This window comes from Pleurodeles waltl, chromosome 5 (assembly GCF_031143425.1).
Source record: "Pleurodeles waltl isolate 20211129_DDA chromosome 5, aPleWal1.hap1.20221129, whole genome shotgun sequence".
Taxonomy (NCBI): Eukaryota; Metazoa; Chordata; class Amphibia; order Caudata; family Salamandridae; genus Pleurodeles; species Pleurodeles waltl.
The window spans coordinates 526,259,610-526,278,326 of NC_090444.1; positions in this window are offsets into that span (position 1 = coordinate 526,259,610).

The window sequence follows — 18,717 nt, forward strand, 5'->3', positions numbered from 1 at the left end:
CTCAACCTGGCGACTTATCAGGCATATAGCTATGACTTTTTAAGGAGACCATGTAGACTGTAGCAAATTTATACTGGAAAAAGCCCCAGAGCAGAGAAGCTTATGCTTCTAGTGGCCCAGCATTAAAAAGATAACCCAACATATGAAGTAAATGATGAAGTATCTAGGGGAGAAGAGGACTTTGTGGGAAATGGGGATGAGGTTAGCTCCTCTACCCAAAGCAATAGTGTACCCACAGAGGAAGACCTGGTCTTAGCCAGGCTAACCAAAAGACTGGCCTTAGAGAGTCAGCTTTTGGAACTTGAAAAACAGAGAAAAGAGTTGAGTTTAGGACCCATCTCCGGTGACAGCATCCAAGTATTGAAAGAGAGACCATTCAATCTTAAACTCCCAAACGGAGTTGTCCCTTCCTTCTCAGACAGAAATGATATAGTGAAATGTTTTTCTGCCTTTGAAAGAGCCTGCATTGGGTGGGAAATTAGCAAAAAAACACTGTGATACACTTTTATGGGAGTTATTCTTAGGAAAGTACAGGGATAGGCACCTGACACTGAATGAGGCAGATTCTAAATCCTATGACCTCATAAAGGGTACCCTGATTGAGGGCTTTGGATTTACAACTGAAGAGTACCACATAAAGTTCTGGGAGGCTTGAAAAACCCAGAGCCAAACTTGGGAAGAGCTTGTGGACTATTCAGTAAAATTAGGCTGTATTGCCTATTCACAAAAGAGCATCTGCTGAGTAATTGTTACAATGAGAGGCTATATCAAAACCTGGTAGACCAAGGTCCACTTTCCCCTCAAGAGTTAGGAAGGAAGGGAGACCACTGGGCCAAAAGAAGGGTAACCAAAACTACCACTGGTGGAGGAGACCAAAAGAAAGAGGCCAAAAAGCACCCCCAAGAGAAAGATGGGAGCCAAAACAAAAGTAAAGAGTCTTCTCAAGGTCCCTAAAAACCTGCACAAGAGGGTGGGCCCAGAGAATACTCACAGCCTAAGGGAAGAACGTTGATCCCAGCAAGGCTGGGTGCTATGATTGCAAGCCTAGAGGGCACCAAACTGGAGATCCTAGCTGTAAAAACAAAAAGAATGCCTCTAGCCAACCTGCAGTATATGTGGTTGTTAATCTCCAGATGGAATCAGAGGTGTGGCCTGACCATGTCAGTGATCCCACAGAGGCAACATTAGCCACTGAGGGAGGGATATAATTATCCTGTGCAGCCTAGCCAAGTAAAATGCAAAAACAGAGGTAACAACCTTTGATTAATGGGAAGAAAGTGGAAGTACTGAGGGACACAGGGCTAATGTTATGATGGTAACTCAGCACTTAGTCCACTCAAATCAGCACCTGGTGAAGAAGTCCTATCCTGTCATCAATGATGACAATGAGACGAAGTTCCATCCCATGGCTATGGTAACCTTTGATGGGGGGGGGGGTAGTTGGGAAAAGAGAAGTGGTTGCATCCTCATCCATCCCAGTAGATTGCCTGCTTGGAAATTACCTGGAGCATTCCCCCTGGGTTGAAGTAGAACTGAAGATCCATGCAGCCATGCTTGGGATCCCAGAATGGGCCTGTGTCAAGTTTAGGGCACAGAGTCAACTTCACAAAGAAAGAGGAGAGTTGGATTCTGAAATAGTGGGCCATCCTCCCAAGAGGAAAGGCAGGAAGACTCTGGAACCAGCTTCTCAACAGATTACAAGTCAGAACCCCTCTTCCCAGTAAGAGAACTTTCCATTCCCAGAGGGAACTTTGCCTGCAGAGGTTGGGCCTTATCACCCAGAGCTCTTGGGCCCAGGGGGACCCTCTAAGGAGGATTTGTGCCAGGGGCAGAGAACCCGGCCCACTCGTGAAGGCCAGAGGCAGCATGGTATTGTTTGTGGTACCCACAGGTTTTACTGGGAGATTGGACTCCTGTACACTGAGGCCAGGGACCTCAAGCCTGGTGCAACCAGGAGGGTGGTAGAACCTCAACAGTTCAGAGAGTTTCTCCTCACTCTAGCCCCCATGACATTCCTCTGCTGGCCAGGAATGTCTCAAAAAGTGAAGGACTTTTGCCAGTCCTGCACTACCTGCCAAGCCAGTGGCAAAGCAGGTGCACACTTAAAGCCTCCCTTCATGCCACTACCTGAGGTTGGGGTTTCCTTTGAGATATTGTTGCCCCCCTTGACCTTTAAACAGTATCAGAGCATGAAAACATCTGCTGGTAGTGGATCATGCCACTAGATATCCTAAGTCTACACCCCTTTGGACCATTACTACTCCTGCAATTGCAAAAGCCCTCCTGGGTATTTTTACCAGAGTAGGGTTCCCTAAGGAGGTATTATCAGACAGAGGTTCTAACTTCATTTATGCATACTTAAAACAGATGTAGAAGGAATGTGGTATGACTTATAAGTTCACTACCTCATACCATCCTCAAACAAATGGGTTGGTTGAAAGGATAGAGTGTAATAGTGTACAGCAGACTGGAGTACAGTGGAGTGACATCCAATGGAATACCATAGAATGGAGTAGGGTAGAGTAGAGAGGCAAACACTGAGTGGCGTAGAGTGGGTTAACATACAGTCCAGTGACATAGAGTAGAATGACATAGAGTGGAGTGGCATACAGTGGAATGGCATAAAGTGGAATAGCATATACTAGAGTAGCGTAGATCAGTGTGGCGCTACAGTGATGTGGAGTATACTGAAGAGGCGTAGAGTGGTGTTACATACAGTGTAACAGCGAAGAGTGGACTAGCATAGAGTGTTGTTATGTACAGTATAAAATAGCCGAGTAGAGTGGTATAGAGCGGAGTGTTATATAGTGGAGTGGTGTAGAGTGTAAAAGTGTATAATGGAGTAGAGTGGCGTAGAGTGGAGTGCCATACACTGGAGTGACATAGAGTGAAGTAACGTACAGTGGAGTGGCACACAGTGGAATAGCATAGAATGGAGTGGTATACAGTGGAACCGCATACAGTGGATTAGCATATACTGGAGTAGCAAACAGCAGAGTGGCATACAGTGGAGCGATGCACACTGAAGAGGTGTAGAGTGGAGTTGCATTCAATGTGATAGCATCGGGTGGAGTGGCATTGAGCTAAGTGTTATACAGTGAAATGGTATAAAGTGTAATAGTGGATAGTAGGGCAGCATACAGTGGAGTGACATACATTGGAATAGGGTCCAATCGAATAGCATAGAATCAAGTGCTGTAGAATGGAATGACATACACTGGAGTAGCCTAGAGTAGAGTAGCACACAGTGGAGTGGCATACAGTGGATTAGCATACAGTGCAGTGCTGTAGAGTGGAGGTGCAACCAGTGGAATAACAGTATAGTTGAGTGGCATAGAACAGAATAACATATAGTGGAGTAGTGTCCAGTAAAGCAGCATACAGTGGGGTGACATACACTGGAGTGGCAAACAGTGTAATAATGTAGAATGGAGCGGTGTAGAGTCTCGTACAGTGGAGAGTCATAGAGTGGAGTGGCATAGAGTGAAATAGTATATAGGGAAGATTCTACAGTGGCGTGGCATAGGGATGTGTGTGAACTTTTACAGCAATGTAGATTATGGAATGCAGATTAACGCAAATCAGAGAAGTGTTTATGTTTCTCCAAAGTTTAGCAGTCAACACAGGGCTATGCATGGTGGCCTTGTACTCCTTTGTAAATCTGACTTAAGTATTGCATTGCCAATGTGCTACCAAGAGTGTTCATTTTAGTATGGCTAGTAAGGTGACAGCACTCTGTATGGAGGTGCGCTATTTATGGTATGTTTTGCTCGGTGCATATTATAACTTTAAGGTATATCCATGACTTGTCAATTTTTGAGGTATGTATAGTTTAAGTTAATTTCATGTAGATATAATAAATTAAAGTTTCCTAACTATAACTAATTTTTAACCTTTGTTTTTTTCATTAAATTTGTATGTTTTCCTTAAAGAATGATTGCTTGTAATCATATGATATTGTTTATTATGGTATTAATTAAAAAAAACATTTTTTTGGTACCGTGGTACTCTCAAGAAAATTCAAAGTTCACTATGTTAGTGTAAATGTTTTGCTTTCTCATGCACTTCCTCAAGAGTTCTGTGGTATCTCCATACATTTTTAAAGTTATATTTACACCAAGGAAATATTTTTTGTTTTAAATATGGAATTGGGGTTTCATGGCTAGTCATGTTTTGTAATGACATATGTGTTAGTATTGTAACTGTAGGCTGTGTTTGTGAACTATATGGGTACAGTGATAGTATTGAGATACTACTGTGGTACTTTTGCTTTGGTTAAACAGTGTTTCATTGGGTTAGAACTCTGCCATTAGTAGAAAACAGGGAGTATAGACCCATTCATCACATTAAATTGTATATATTCAAAGCAGAAGGTTGTGCTCTTTGTTAAAGAGAATATTTTTGTTCCAAAGCCACGTTTGGGTTTTTGGAGAACTGCCGTGAAGGTAATCCTGTGCTGTTGCAAGAGGAGGAAAAGAGATACAGTGGAGGAAGAAAACAAAGGAATCCATTGTATGTGATTTTGATCTATTGCCACCTGGAGGGAAAGAGATGAATTCAAAACTTGTGACATGCAACCTATTAAATAAAGTTATTTCCTGTGGTACCATAAAACAATAATTGTTTGGTGCCAACGGAACGAGAAAGCACCTGCAGGCAATTCATTCCACCAGGCTGGCGCAGGCAGACACAAGGTGTCATAATGAGATAGAAGAGGCCAAAGTAGGAACATCAGCAGCAGCCACTTCTTCAGTTGCTGAAACATTTTTGACATCTTCAGCATCAACACCTTTATAACCACCTGCTGCATCTGTCCCTCCAGCAGCACCTTTTAATTATTTTGCTCCAACAGTTTTTCCACCAACATCACTCCAACAGTACTTGCTCCTGGTACCATGGCGTTAATACAACTTTTAGTCATAGAGCAATTTGGCATTACAGCAAAATACTGTCTCCTTTGCTGTGCTGCCATTGTTGTGGGAGACAAAAATATGACCATCAATTTTGAGCTTCTCATGGCTCACCAATGTCCTCCCCAACACCCTTTTTAGCCTTTGTTCTCATAGGAAGAAAAAAAGTTATTTCCAGAAGTAACCCTATGCCTCAAAAGAAAAAGAGCTTTCACTAATTGTAACCATATTTTTACAGGTATTATACATTATGGGGGTCATTCCAACCCTGGCGGTTGGTGTTAAAGCGGCGGCCAACCCACCAACAGGCAGGCGGTAAAAAAAATTTAATTCTGACCTTGGCGGGAACCGCCAACAGAGACCGCCACTTTAACACTCCGACCGCCACGGCGGGACAAACAAACAGCGCGGCGGTGACCGCCAACAGACAGGCGGGAGACAATGTACCGCCCACCCTATCCCAACCCACCAATCCGCCACATTTTCCAGGGCGGTAGCCCCGCCGATAAAAACACGGCGGAAACAGACATTACGAACGGAAAACGCTCACCTCTACACACTCCACGAGGAATCTGGACAGCATGGAACCCGAACTACACATCTTACCAGCTATTGTCTTCCTGCTCCTCTACCAGGAGCACGAACGCCGCCGCAGAAGACAACGGTGACTACTGCACCTACGACACAGGGGAGGCAAAAAATTACGGGGACACACATACGCGACACACCCACCCTCACCCACAACTACATACACATCAATGCAGAGCAACAACTCAGAGTGACACCCCCAAACCCCCTGGAAGAATGCAAAGACAAAAATAAATGATCCTGAAATTTGAAGTATATTGTACGGCTAAGTAAAAAAATATATCAAACATCTCTAACTATATATACATATGTAAATTGTCCAGTCCAAATTGGGTATCAGCCATTGTTCGTGGGCCAATGGGCCTAAACACATGGGCAAAGCCCACACACGATACCCGGCTCCAATGGAGAGAACACTGCAGGGGCATCAGATAGCAAAACTACAGGCACCTCAGGGGGAAGGGAAGGGGGGGCACCTCAGCCAGATGAGTCCACGACGCCAGATCCACGAGGGGCCTCCCTGGCCACTGTTCAATCCTGGGGAGTGCAAAGCCACAGTCTCACAAGTCTCTACAGTGGGTGGATTGCCCACTGTGCCATCCTGGGGAGTGCAAAGCCACAGTCTCACAGGTCTCTACAGTGGGTGGATTGCCCACTGTGCCATCCTGGGGAGTGCAAAGCCACAGTCTCACAAGTGGATTACAGACTCCACTGGTTCTGGAGGAGGCATGGTGCCCAGAGTGCTTCGTGCAGCCCTGCCCGACACAGTTGTGGGCCTGCCCCTTCTGCCAATGGGCCAGCGGTGCTTGAGATGGCGGTGCCCAGCGGAGCGGTGCTTGAGTTGAAGGGCCCAGCGGGGCGGTGCTTGAGACGGCAGTGCCCAGCGGGGCGGTGCTTGAGACGGCGGTGCCCAGCGGAGCGGTGCTTGAGTTGAAGGGCCCAGCGGAGCGGTGCTTGAGATGAAGGGCCCAGTTCAGCGGTGCTTGAGATGAAGGGCCCAGCGGAGCGGTGCTTGAGTTCAAGGGCCCAGCGGAGCGGTGCTTAAGTTGAAGGGCCCTGTTCAGCGGTTCTTGACTTGAATGGCCCTGTTCAGCGGTTCTTGACTTGAAGGGCCCTGTTCAACGGTTCTTGACTTGAAGGGCCCTGTTCAGCGGTTCTTGAGTTGAAGGGCCCTGTTCAGCGGTTCTTGAGTTGAAGGGCCCTGTTCAGCAGTTCTTGACTTGAAGGGCCCTGTTCAGTGGTTCTTGACTTGAAGGTCCCTGTTTAGCGGTTCTTGACTTGAAGGGCCCTGTTCAGTGGTTCTTGACTTGAAGGGCCCTGTTCAGCGGTGCTTGACTTGAAGGGCCCTCTTCAGCGGTTCTTGACTTGAAGGGCCCTGTTCAGCGGTTCTTGACTTGAAGGGCCCTGTTCAGCGGTTCTTGAGATGGCGGTGCCCTGTTCAGCGGTGCTTGAGATGGCGGTGCCCTGTTCAGCGGTGCTTGCCTTGGCAGTCCTTGCCATGTTCAGCGTTGCTTGAGTTGGCGCTCCTTCATTGTCCAGCTGGGCTGTGGCTGGTGCTCCTTCATTGCCCAGCTGGGCTGTGGCTGGCGGGGCCCTCCTGGGCAGCTGGGCTGGGGCTGGCGGGGCCCTCCTGGGCAGCTTGGCTGGGGCTGGCGGGGCCCTCCTGGGCAGCTTGGCTGGGGCTGGCGGGGCCCTCCTGGTCAGCTGGGCTGGGGCTGGCGGGGCCCTCCTGGGCAGCTCGCCTGCTGCCGGACTTGTCGGGTGTGCTGCCCTTTCCACCCTTCCCTGCTCGTCTATGGCCCTTTCCCCCCTTTGCCGGTGTGCCAAGTGGCACCCCACTCCCTGACGGTGCCAGGGTAGTGCTTGTGGAGCCTGCTGTCTTTGGCCTCTCGCGCCGGGCACTGGCTTTCTTTGCTTTTTTTGCAGGGGGTGGGCTGGCCGTCTCTTTACTCCCAGCCGAAGTAGCTGGGCTTGAAGGTGGTGGACTCCAAAATCCTTGGACTATTTTCTTAGTAGGTCCAGGTTTTGTGGTGGCTGAGGTGCTGATTGGAGCCTTATGAGATGGAGGGGGGGGTCAGTTGATGGAAAGAGGTCAAGGTTGGAAAGGAAAATCAATTTAGTAAGCCAGGGACGGGTAGTTGTAGTGGGTATGGGAGTGGAGGAAGAGGATGTGGTTGTAGGAGAGTGAAGTCTGGTGTCTTTGGGTGCAGGTGCTTGTGCTGGAGGCTGTCGTGAGGTGGATGGCTGTTGGGTGGGTGACTGCCTGCGTTTGTGTGGTTTGGAAGAGGGGGTGACAGACCCACTGGGAGAGGACACAGGGGACGTGTAAATGGTAGTGGGGGTGGTGACTGCACGTGTGCAGAGTGTTCTGGTGGGTGTGCTGGTGATGGACGTAGTGGCTGAAGATGTTGTGCATGCAAGTGTGAGTGGAGACGTCACAGGGAGGGAGGAGGGAGACGAGGAGGAGGGGGACACAGAGGAGGCAGCGGCTGTTGGCATGTCTGCATGTGGATGTTGCTTGTGTGAATGCTTGTGTGATGTGTGGTGCTTATGTCTGGATGAGCTTCTCTTGGGTGTTGAGGTGTGTGCAGGCTGGTCTGATGGTGTGTCTGGGATAGGCAGAGGTACAGGGGAGTGGGACTGGGTTGAGGAAGTTGGAGGAGGGAGGCAGAAGACAGGGACAATGGCTGCCGTCAGTGCTGAGGCCAAAGCGTTGAAGGATCGCTGATGGGCAGCCTGACCCGAATGAATGCCCTCCAGGTATGCATTACTCCGGTGCACCTCCCTTTCTACACCCTGGATGGCATTCAAAAGGGTAGACTGCCCAACAGTGAGCATCCTGAGGAGGTCAATGACCTCCTCACTGAGGGCAGCAGGGGTAACTGGGGCAGGGCCTGAGGTGCCTGGGGCGAAGGAGATGCCCACCTTCCTGGGTGAGCGGGCACGGGGCGAAGGCTGAGGGGCTGCTGGGAGGGGGGAGCTGGCGCGCTGGGTGGCGGCTGTACCTGTTGTTGTGGTGGACACGGATGTAGCCGCCACCACAAGGGAGCTCCCTTCCGAGGACGTGTCTGTGTCGCTGGTGTCACCACATGTCCCCGCTGTGGAGCTCCCCTCGCCCTCCGTCTCACTGGTGAAATCAGAGTCAGTTGCATGGCCCTCCATGGCCATGTGAGATGCAGCTCCCTCGTGCTCCGATGCCACTTCTCCTCCGCCTGATGATGCTAATGCACACATGAACAGGAAGACCACAAAAAAAGGGGGGGGTGGAGAAACAAAGACATGTTGAGTGCATGCATTGGCGACACCGTTGGCGGAGAGGACAGACACAGAACCCCCTGCACTACGCCGCGCACTTGGGGTACACTACTCAATCCGTGGGACATGGCCTACAAGCCTATGGACGACAACTCCACACATAGGTGACACAAGGGCCATGATTAGCTGTACTAGGCAACCTACAGAGGTGGGGGGCGGGGGTACAGGGCCATGCCTAACGGAGGGGCCTAGCCCTGGCCTAGGGATACCCACAGCCCTCCTCCCCCACCCAGACACCTCCAATGTGCGCAAAATCAGCAGAATGTGCTTATACTCACCCCCTTGTGTCTGCTGTGATGTCCTCACGCGCCCATCCAAATCGGGGTAGGCCACCGCCAGGATCCGGGACATCAGGGGGGTCAAAGTACGACTGACACCCCTCCTACGTTGGGAGGCCATCCCAAGCAGAGCCTCTGCGGTCTTCCTGCTCCCGCGGCGGATGTCCTCCCACCTCTTCCGGCAGTGGGTGCCCCGTCTGTTGTGGACCCCCAGGGTCCGGACGTCCTTGGCGATGGCACGCCAAATGTCGATTTTCTGATGGGCGCTGACCTATGTGACATGTGCAGGGGGAGAAAGAAAAACAAACATCACCTTCTGCATGCTCGATGTGAGTGGCCCCCCATCCCCACCCTTGCCATGTGGCACATGCTCTCATCTTTCGTTTGATGCATGCCTCATTCGCTCCCCTCCCCACCATCTTTCATTCACCCCACTCAACCCAGGCATTGGCCACAAAGCATGGTCCCAGTGTACTTACCTGTTGGTCTGGAGGACCGTAGAGTAGCGCATACTGGGGGAGGACCCCATCCACGAGTTTCTCCAATTCTTCAGAAGTGAAGGCAGGGGCCCTTTCCCCAGTCACAGCAGCCATTGTCTCTTCCAGACCGAGGTCACAGCAGCACTTGCAGTATAGGTCCTCTCCTGTGGATGATCAGGTATCGAGTGATTAAGCAGATAGAAAATGGCGGTCACGCCCGCCGTGGTGCGTACTGCGGCGGTGCGTACCGCGACCGCTGGCACACATCCTCATTGGCTCCTGAAACCCATAGGGTTCAATGTTAACCAATGCGGCTTTGCGCCGCGGTCTTCGACCGCCTACCGCCACGGTGTGCCACGCCAGCGCATTGACCTCACATCCCACTGTCGCACTTCACAGGTCAGGCAGCCGCCATTTCAAGGGCCCCCATATCTTAATATCTACTGCGTCACACATACCTAGGCCTTGCATCAACACTCATACAAGCCATTCAATGCATTGAGAATCGTGTACTGTGCAAGCTGTGAGAACGTACCTGTGGGTTGATTGACTCTGTGCTCCATGTTGTCCTTCCTAGGCACCGTCCGCTGGGACTTGCGAGGAGATGGAGGAATCTTCCTGTGTACAGACCGCTGGTGGACCTGTCGACAATGGAAGAAAGACATGTCATATTGACATACAGGCTTGACAGAGCCACTATACAGGAACTGTGTGCCCAGCTGGAGCCAGACCTGATGTCACCCATCCGCCAACCCACAGGGATCCCCCCTCTAGTGCAGGTGCTGTCAGTACTCCATTTTTTGGCAAGTGGGTCATTTCAAACAACAGTGGCCATTTCATCAGGGATGTCTCAGCCCATGTTTTCCAAGGTGTTGTCCAGAGTGTTGTCTGCCCTGCTGAAATACATGCAGAGCTACATTGTTTTCCCTGAGGTGGGCGATATGGCTACAGTGAAGGGTGATTTCTATGCGCTTGGACATATTCCCAACATCATTGGTGCAATTGATGGGACACATGTTGTTTTGGTCCCCCCCAGCACGAGTGAACAGGTGTACAGGAACAGAAAAAGTTATCATTCCATGAATGTCCAGGTGGTCTGTTTGGCTGACCAGTACATCTCCCATGTAAATGCCAAGTTCCCTGGGTCAGTGCATGATGCGTACATCATGCGAAATAGCAGCATCCCTTACGTGATGAAGCTACTTCGGAGACACCGTGTGTGGCTAATTGGTGACTCTGGTTACCCCAACCTGTCCTGGCTACTGACCCCAGTGAGGAATCCCAGGACAAGGGCAGAGGAACGGTACAATGATGCCCATGGGCGGAGTGGGAGGGTGATCGAGCGAACGTTTGGCCTCCTGAAGGCCAGGTTTAGGTGCCTCCATATGACAGGTGGATCCCTAATGTACTCACCAAAGAAGGTGAGCCATATCATCGTGGCCTGCTGTATGCTTCACAACCTGGCTTTGCGACGCCAGATGCCTTTCCTGCAGGAGGATGGTCCAGATGGTGGTGTTGTGGCAGCTGTGGAGCCTGCGGAGAGTGAAGAGGAGGAAGACGAAGAGGACGACACAGACAACAGGGAAACAGTAATACTGCAGTATTTTCAATGACATACAGGTACGAATCAACACCGGCATTTTACATTTAATTAAAGTCTCCTGCCTCTCTACTGTCTGAGTTTCCCCCCAGTGTATGTTGACTGAGTTGTGACTTTCCCTTCCAATTTCAGAGATGTGGGCCCCACTCCGTGACCTCTGCTTTGTTTCCCCATGGACTACAGCTGTGTGACAGTGGTATGTTGTCATCACAATGTAACTGGACATTTTGGCACGGTGCTGTGTAATACATTTGTTCAAAAATACAGGCAGACTCCAGATTATTTTTGTGCAATAAGTGTGTTTATTAAAGTGTAAAATTTTGGGAAATGGTTGCAATTCGGTGATGGGTGATGGTGGAGGAATGTCCATGGCAGAGTCCAGATTTTCAGTCTCACAGGTGCATTGTCCATATGCCTGTGGAAGGTGGAGCAGGGGCAGTTTAAGGTTGGACAGGGTGACAATGTGGGACAGTGGGATGACAATCAGGGGGTATCCTTTACTGGTGGGGGTCTTGACATCCTACTCTGTCTTCTTCCTAGATCTCAGGCACCGGTTGCGGGGTGGTTCTCCTTCTGCAGGGGGTGGGGTTCTGGTGGCCTGTTGTTCTTGTGTCGGGGCCTCCTGTCCATTAGCGCCGGCGGAGGTGGTAGCCTGTTCTTGGTCCATGCTAGTGACAGGGGCCCTTTGTGGTGCCACATGGTCCCGCAATGTGCTGACAATCTGATTGAGAGCCACAACGATGGTGCCCATTGCGGAACTGATGATTCTGAGTTCTTCCCTGAACCCCATAAACTGTTCCTCCTGCAGTACCTGGATCTCCTGGAACCTGGCCAGGACCGTCGCCATCGTCTCCTGGGAGCGGTGGTATGCTCCCATGATGGAGGAGAGGGCCTTGTGGAGTGTGGGTTCCCTGGGCCTGTCCCCCCCTGTCGCACAGCAGCCCTCCCAGTTCCCCTGTTTCCCTGGGCCTCTGTCCCTTGGACTGTGTGCCCACTACCACTGCCCCCAGGTCCCTGTTGTTGTTGGGGTGGTGGGTTAACCTGGGTGCCCTGTAGTGGTGGACACACCGCTGATTGACGTGTCCTGGAGACAGAGGCATGGGCCCGCTGGGTGGGTGCTGTGCTGGTGTTCCCAGAGGGGGGTAGGTCTGCTGTGGCCTGTGGCTGTCTGAGGGGAACCGACTGTCCCGAGGTCCCCGATGGGGCGGGCTGGTCATCTGGGTCCAGGGAGACAGAGCTGCTGTCATCACTGTGGGCCTCTTCTGGGGGTGGAATGGACATTTCTGGACCCTCCTGGGCAGTGTCGTGGCGTTCGGGTCCTGCAGGGGTATAAGAGTATGGTTATTGCTTCTGTGTGTGCCATAGCGTGCAATGGGTGGGTGCCCGTGTACCCCAGTGCTTGCATTCCCTTGTGGGGGCTGTTGTGACGGTGGTTTGGGTGGGATGGGTATGTGCAGTGGGCATGCTTAGGTGATGGGTGTCCATGGTTTGTGGTCGCATGCAGGGCTTGGTGTTGGGATGGGTGGGTTGTGATGGTGAGACATTAGCAAGGAGGATGTGTGATGGGGGTAGAGGGGGAGGGCGGGGGTATGATTTGGCATGCCGGTGGGTGGGGGGGATGAAGTAGTTGAGATTCGACTTACCAGAGTCCATTCCTCCGCCTACTCCTGCGAGGCCCTCAGGATGCAGGATCGCCAAGACCTGTTCCTCCCATGTTGAAAATTCTAGGGGTTGAGGTGGGGGTCCACCGCCAGTCTTCTGCACTGCAATGTTGTGTCTGGATACCATGGAACGCACCTTCCCCCGTAGGTCGTTCCACCGCTTCCTGATGTCGTCCCGATTTTGTGGATGCTGACCCACAGCGTTGACCCTGTCCACTATTCTTTGCCATAGCTCCATCTTCCTGGCAATGGTGGTGTGCTGCACCTGTGCCCCGAAGAGCTGGGAATCTACCCGAACTATTTGCTCCACCATGACCCTGAGTTCAGCGTCTGTAAACCTGGGGTGTCTTTGGGGTGCCATGGGGTGGTGTGGATGAGGTGTGGGGTGGCGTTTGTGGTGATAAGTGTGGTGAGTGTGGTGGTGTGTGGTGTTTTGTGCGTGGATGTTGTGTGAGTGATGGTGTTATGTGCCTGTGAATGCTCTGTACTAGCTGGTGGTGTCTCTCTCTGGCCTTAGTCAATAAATGGTGGTCGTAGGGGTTTGTGGGTGATGTGGGTGTGTGTTTTATATTGTGTTGGGTGTGTGGGAGTGGTGTTTGTATGTGTATCAGGTGTGTGTATTTCAAAATGTCCAATGTGGCAGTGTTTTGGAGCTGTTTGTGTATTTTGACTGTGGCGGTGTGTACCGCCAATGGAATACCGCGGTTGAAAGACCGCCGCGTGGATTCGTGGGTCGGAATGGAATGGAATGGGCGTATTTCTGTTGGCGTGACGCTGGAGGTTTGGTCATCGGCAGTTTTTCGCTGGCCATTAGTGTGGCGGACTTTTGTGGATGTCGGGTTTTTGGCGGTTTGCCTGTTGCGGGTCAGAATGACCGTGGCGGTTTCCCGCGCCCGCGGCGGTGTTATGGCGGTCTTCTGACCGGCGGTAAGCGCATTTTACCGCCGAGGTCAGAATGACCCCCTATATGTTGTAATTAATACAGAGATAAATGATGAGTGTAAGGTAAGTTAAGCATGTGCCTTATGGTAGCTTCACAGTAGATGGTAATTTAATAAAAGACTACTAAAGTGATATCTGATTTAATTTTATTTAATAAACATAACACAAAGTGAATCCATCAATGTTTTCCTTTTTATGTGTTTCCAGACAAAACTACAATTCTGTTACATTAATATGTCATACCTTAGAATATTTACAGTTCAAAATGATAATATGGTAGTAGCCATCATGAGCTTATACCGGAGGAACTATGTAGTAACTAGGCGCGTACCATCTCTGAGATGGTATGTGCCTAGTTACCACCTAGTTCCTTCAGTCTTTCTCTGGCCTCAGTCCCCCGAAGCCAGAAATCTAAATGGGGTGACAGAGCTTTCTCGGTGGCAGTAGCTAAGCTTTGGAACACTCTCCCGCTCCATATAAGGAAAGAAGAAACTTTTGATTCCTTTTTGGAAACAGCTAAAAACATGACTTTTTTCTCTCAAATTATAACTTTTTGTCCATGAAAGTTGCTGCTCCCCCCTCATCTCCTTTTGCTCTCACTTGCATGTTTCCGCTTAGCGCTTCGATGCTACGGCCGGAACGCGCTGTACAAATACAAATATAACAATATATTGTTTTCATCTTCTACTTCCTGACTGAGTATTTGTAAGTATTTCTGAAAGTCAGACAATGCAATGTCATTTTTATAAACATTAAAAGAATCTTCATAGCATTGAAAGGGACCTATAGGTTCTTCTTCTTTGCATCATGATTTAAATAGTTGAAGAAGTGATAAATAATAAAACTATTTCTTTTCTCCTGTGTCACTACTTAGTTTATGAGGAATGATAAGAGGAGGCTTACTATGAAGTGTTAAACTAATATTGGTATTAGGGGTGGGTGGAATTTTTAATTTACCCTGTGGAATTGGAGGATTTTGTAATTCCACATTACTCTTGTAACACATAATTACCAAAATATTCTGCTGCTCCATCAGCACAATTAATCAGCACTGTGCTGGTTTTTAAACCGGGCTGGAAGAGGGTGCTGTCCCTCTATGTTTGAAAAGCACTGCAGTTTAAATTTTAATCTACAGTGGTTTTTAGACATAGAGGGACTGTCCCTCTTCTAGCCAAGTTTAAAAACTGCTGACTGCACTGCTGAGTATACCCCTCGGCACCCTTACATACTCTTCAGAAATCACTGCAAGTATGTAAGGACAACAAGTGGTATGCACTGTAAGTGCATTTAGTATTTGGCAGCACTATTTCCTAGAGCAAAATGCATCCTCATATCTATTTTTGGACATGAGAGTGCATTCTGTGATGAGAAAATAGTGACAAATTCCCACTCCTCCCTTACGTGGAATTCCACAGAATCTCACTGTATTTTAATGTCATTCTGTGTAATCAAATTCCACCAATTCCACCCACCCCTAATTGTTACTTTCTTTTCAAATGTTATCTGTGTTGATATGTATGTCTTTGAAGAAGAAATATAGCTCTGTTGCTTTCCAACAGTCAGCAGAGTGTCTATAGTTGTTGGTGGTATTTAACAGTATCGAGCTGTGTGTATAGCCCCCTTTGTGGCTATAACCACAATAACCTGTTGGACCTGGCTTTTTTGACAGGGTCATCCCCAAACTTTTTGCCTCCTTCCTCCTATTTTTTCTGACCTGTTGTTGTTGGCTTTTGAACTCTGGGCACTTTACCACTGCTAACCAGTGCTAAAGTGCATATGCTCTCTGTGTAAATTGTACTATTGATTGGTTTATCCATGATTGGCTGGTTAATTTACTTGTAAATCCCTAGTAGAGTGTACTATATGTGCCTAGGGCCTGTAAATTAAATGCTACTAGTGGGCCTGCAGCACTGGTTGTGCCACCCACTTCAGTAGCCCCCTTAACCTTGTCTCAGGCCTGCCATTGCAAGGCCTGTGTGTGCAGTTTCACTGCCACTTCGACTTGGCATTTAAAAATACTTGCCAAGCCTAGAACTGCCCTTTTTCTACATATAAGTCACCCCTAATGAGTGCCCTAGGTAACCCGTAGAGCAGGGTGATGTGTGGGTACAAGGCAGGACATGTACCTGTGTAGTTTATATGTCCTGGGAGTGTAAAACTCCTAAATTCGTTTTTACACTACTGTGAGGCCTGCTACCTTCATAGGCTAACATTGGGGCTGCCCTCATACATTGTTGAAGTGGCAAGTGCTGATCTGAAAGGAGCAGGAAGGTCATATTTAGAATGGCCAGAATGGTAATACAAAATCCTGCTGACTGGTGAAGTCGGATTTAATATTACTATTCTAGAAATGCCACTTTTAGAAAGTGAGCATTTCTTTACACTTAAATCTTTCTGTGCCTTACAATCCATGTCTGGCTAGGTTTGGTTGACAGCGCCTTGTGCATTCACTCAGACACACCCCAAACACAGGGTACTCAGCCTCACTTGCATACATCTGCATTTTGAATGGGTCTTCCTGGGCTGGGAGGGTGGAGGGCCTGCCCTCACACAAAGGACTGCCACACCCCCTACTGGGACCTTGGCAGACAGGATTGAACTGAAAGGGGACCTGGTGCATTTCTTAGCCACTCTTTGATGTCACCCCCACTTCAAAGGCACAATTTAGTATAAAACAGGGCCTCTGCCCTACCTCATCAGACACTTGCTGGAGAAGAAACCTGAACCAGAAACTACATTCTGCCAAGAAGAACTGCCTGGCTGCTCAAAGGACTCACCTGTCTGCTTTCTACAAAGGACTGCTGCCTTGCTGTTGGCCTGCTGCCTTGCTGAACTCTTGTCTGGCTGTAAAAGTGCTCTCCAAGGGCTTGGATAGAGCTTGCCTCCTGTTCCCTGAAGTCTCAGGACCAAAAAGACTTTTCTTTTTCATTTGGACTCTTCGTGCGGCAAAGATTTTGACGCACAGCTTGCTCCGCGGCGAGAAAATCGCCGCACACCGACCCTGATCGATGCGACACCTTCGAGGCGACCGGAACTTCGACGCACGGCCTCGCAAGGACAACGCCGCCCGACTTCCAGAGGGGAAATCGACGCAACGCCTGCCGTGAGAAAGAAAATTCCATGCACAGCCCCGTGGAACGACGCGCAGCCGGAAAACAAGCCGAAGAATCCACGCACAGACCCTGGGACATCTGGTAATCCCACGATCCATAGAAGGAGACGGTCCTCGTGCCGGAAAATGACGCACGTCTTCCCCGAGTGAAAAATAACGACGCAAGTCTGTGTGTGAAGGGGCGAAACCGACGCACACACCATTTTTCCTCCCGTAGAATGACGCACATCTCCCCGCGTGAAAAATAACGACGCAAGTCAGTATGTGAAGGGGCGTAACTGACGCACACACCTTTTTTCCACGCATCTCCTCTTCTGCGGCCCTCTGCTGAGATTTTCCACTCCAAACCAGGTACTTCGTGCTTGAAAGAGACTTTGGGGGTCATTACAACCCTGGCGGACGGTGTTAAAGCGGCGGTAAGACCGCCAACAGGCTGGCGGTCTTTTTTTTAGGATTATGACCATGGCGGTTACCGCCATGGTCATCCGCCGCTTCTTCGTTCTGCCCGCCAGGGCGGAGACGACCACTGGGCTGGAGACCTGGGTCTCCAGCCCGGCGGCCGTCACAACACCACCGCCGGTATTTTGACCCGGCTTACCGCCGTGGTTTTCCAGCGGTAGGAACCGCCATGAAATCCATGGCGGTAAGTACTATCAGTGCCAGGAAATTCCTTCCCTGGCACTGATAGGGGTCTCACCCACCCCCCCACCTGACTCCCTCCCCTACACCACCCACTACCCTTGCCACCCCCCAAAGGTGGCAGGGCCCACCTCCCAACCCCGACCCCCGACATTACCTTACACATACACACCCGACACGCACGCAGGCACCACCAACACACATACATGCACACACACTGACATACATGCCAACATCCACACACACAGTCAGACACATACACCCACATTCACACATTCATGCACACATCCACACAGACATACCTACAGACATACACGCACTCATTCCCAAAACATGCAACACCCCCGCAAGCATACACGCACTCACACCCCCCCTACATACACAGACACACACCCCCATGCACCCACACAACACACAACCACCCCCACCACCTCCTAACGGACGATCGACTTACCTGTTCCGTCGATCCACCAGGAGGGGACGGGAGCAATGGGGGCAGCTCCGCCGACACCACACCGCCAACAGAACACCACCGCGCAGAATCACAGGACGTGATTAGCTGGGCGGTGTTCTGTTGGCGTGGCGGTGGAGCAACCTCCACTTCCCCGCCGCCCGCAAGTATGGCTGTTGGCGGCTCTCCGTCTGAAAAACGACGGAGGGCAGCCAACGGTCATAATACGCCGAGCGGCAAACCGCCACTACTGGCGGTCTTCCGCTCGGCGGTCCCTCGGCGCTCTTGTTAAAAGACCGCCGAGGTTGTAATGACCACCTTTGTTTGCTTGTTAAAGACTTAAGACACTTCATATAACTTTTTAGTGATATCTTTACAAATTCATATTGCATCTTTGATCGTTTTGACCTGCAAATACCCAGATAAATATTATATATTTTTCTAAACGCTGTGTGGTGTATTTTTGTGGTGCTATATTATGTTACTGTATGATTTATTGCACAAATGCTTTACACATTGCCTTCTAACTTTAGCCTGACTGCTCGTGCCAAGCTACCAGAGGGTGGGCACAGGATAATTTGGATTGTGTGTGACTTACCCTGACTAGAGTGAGAGTTCTTGCTTGGACAGAGGGTAACCTGACTGCCAACCAAAAACCCCATTTCTAACATAACCCATCACAAAATGCTTTACTTTTTAAACTTTATTTCTTATCTAGTTTTCTATTATTTGCATTGTAATG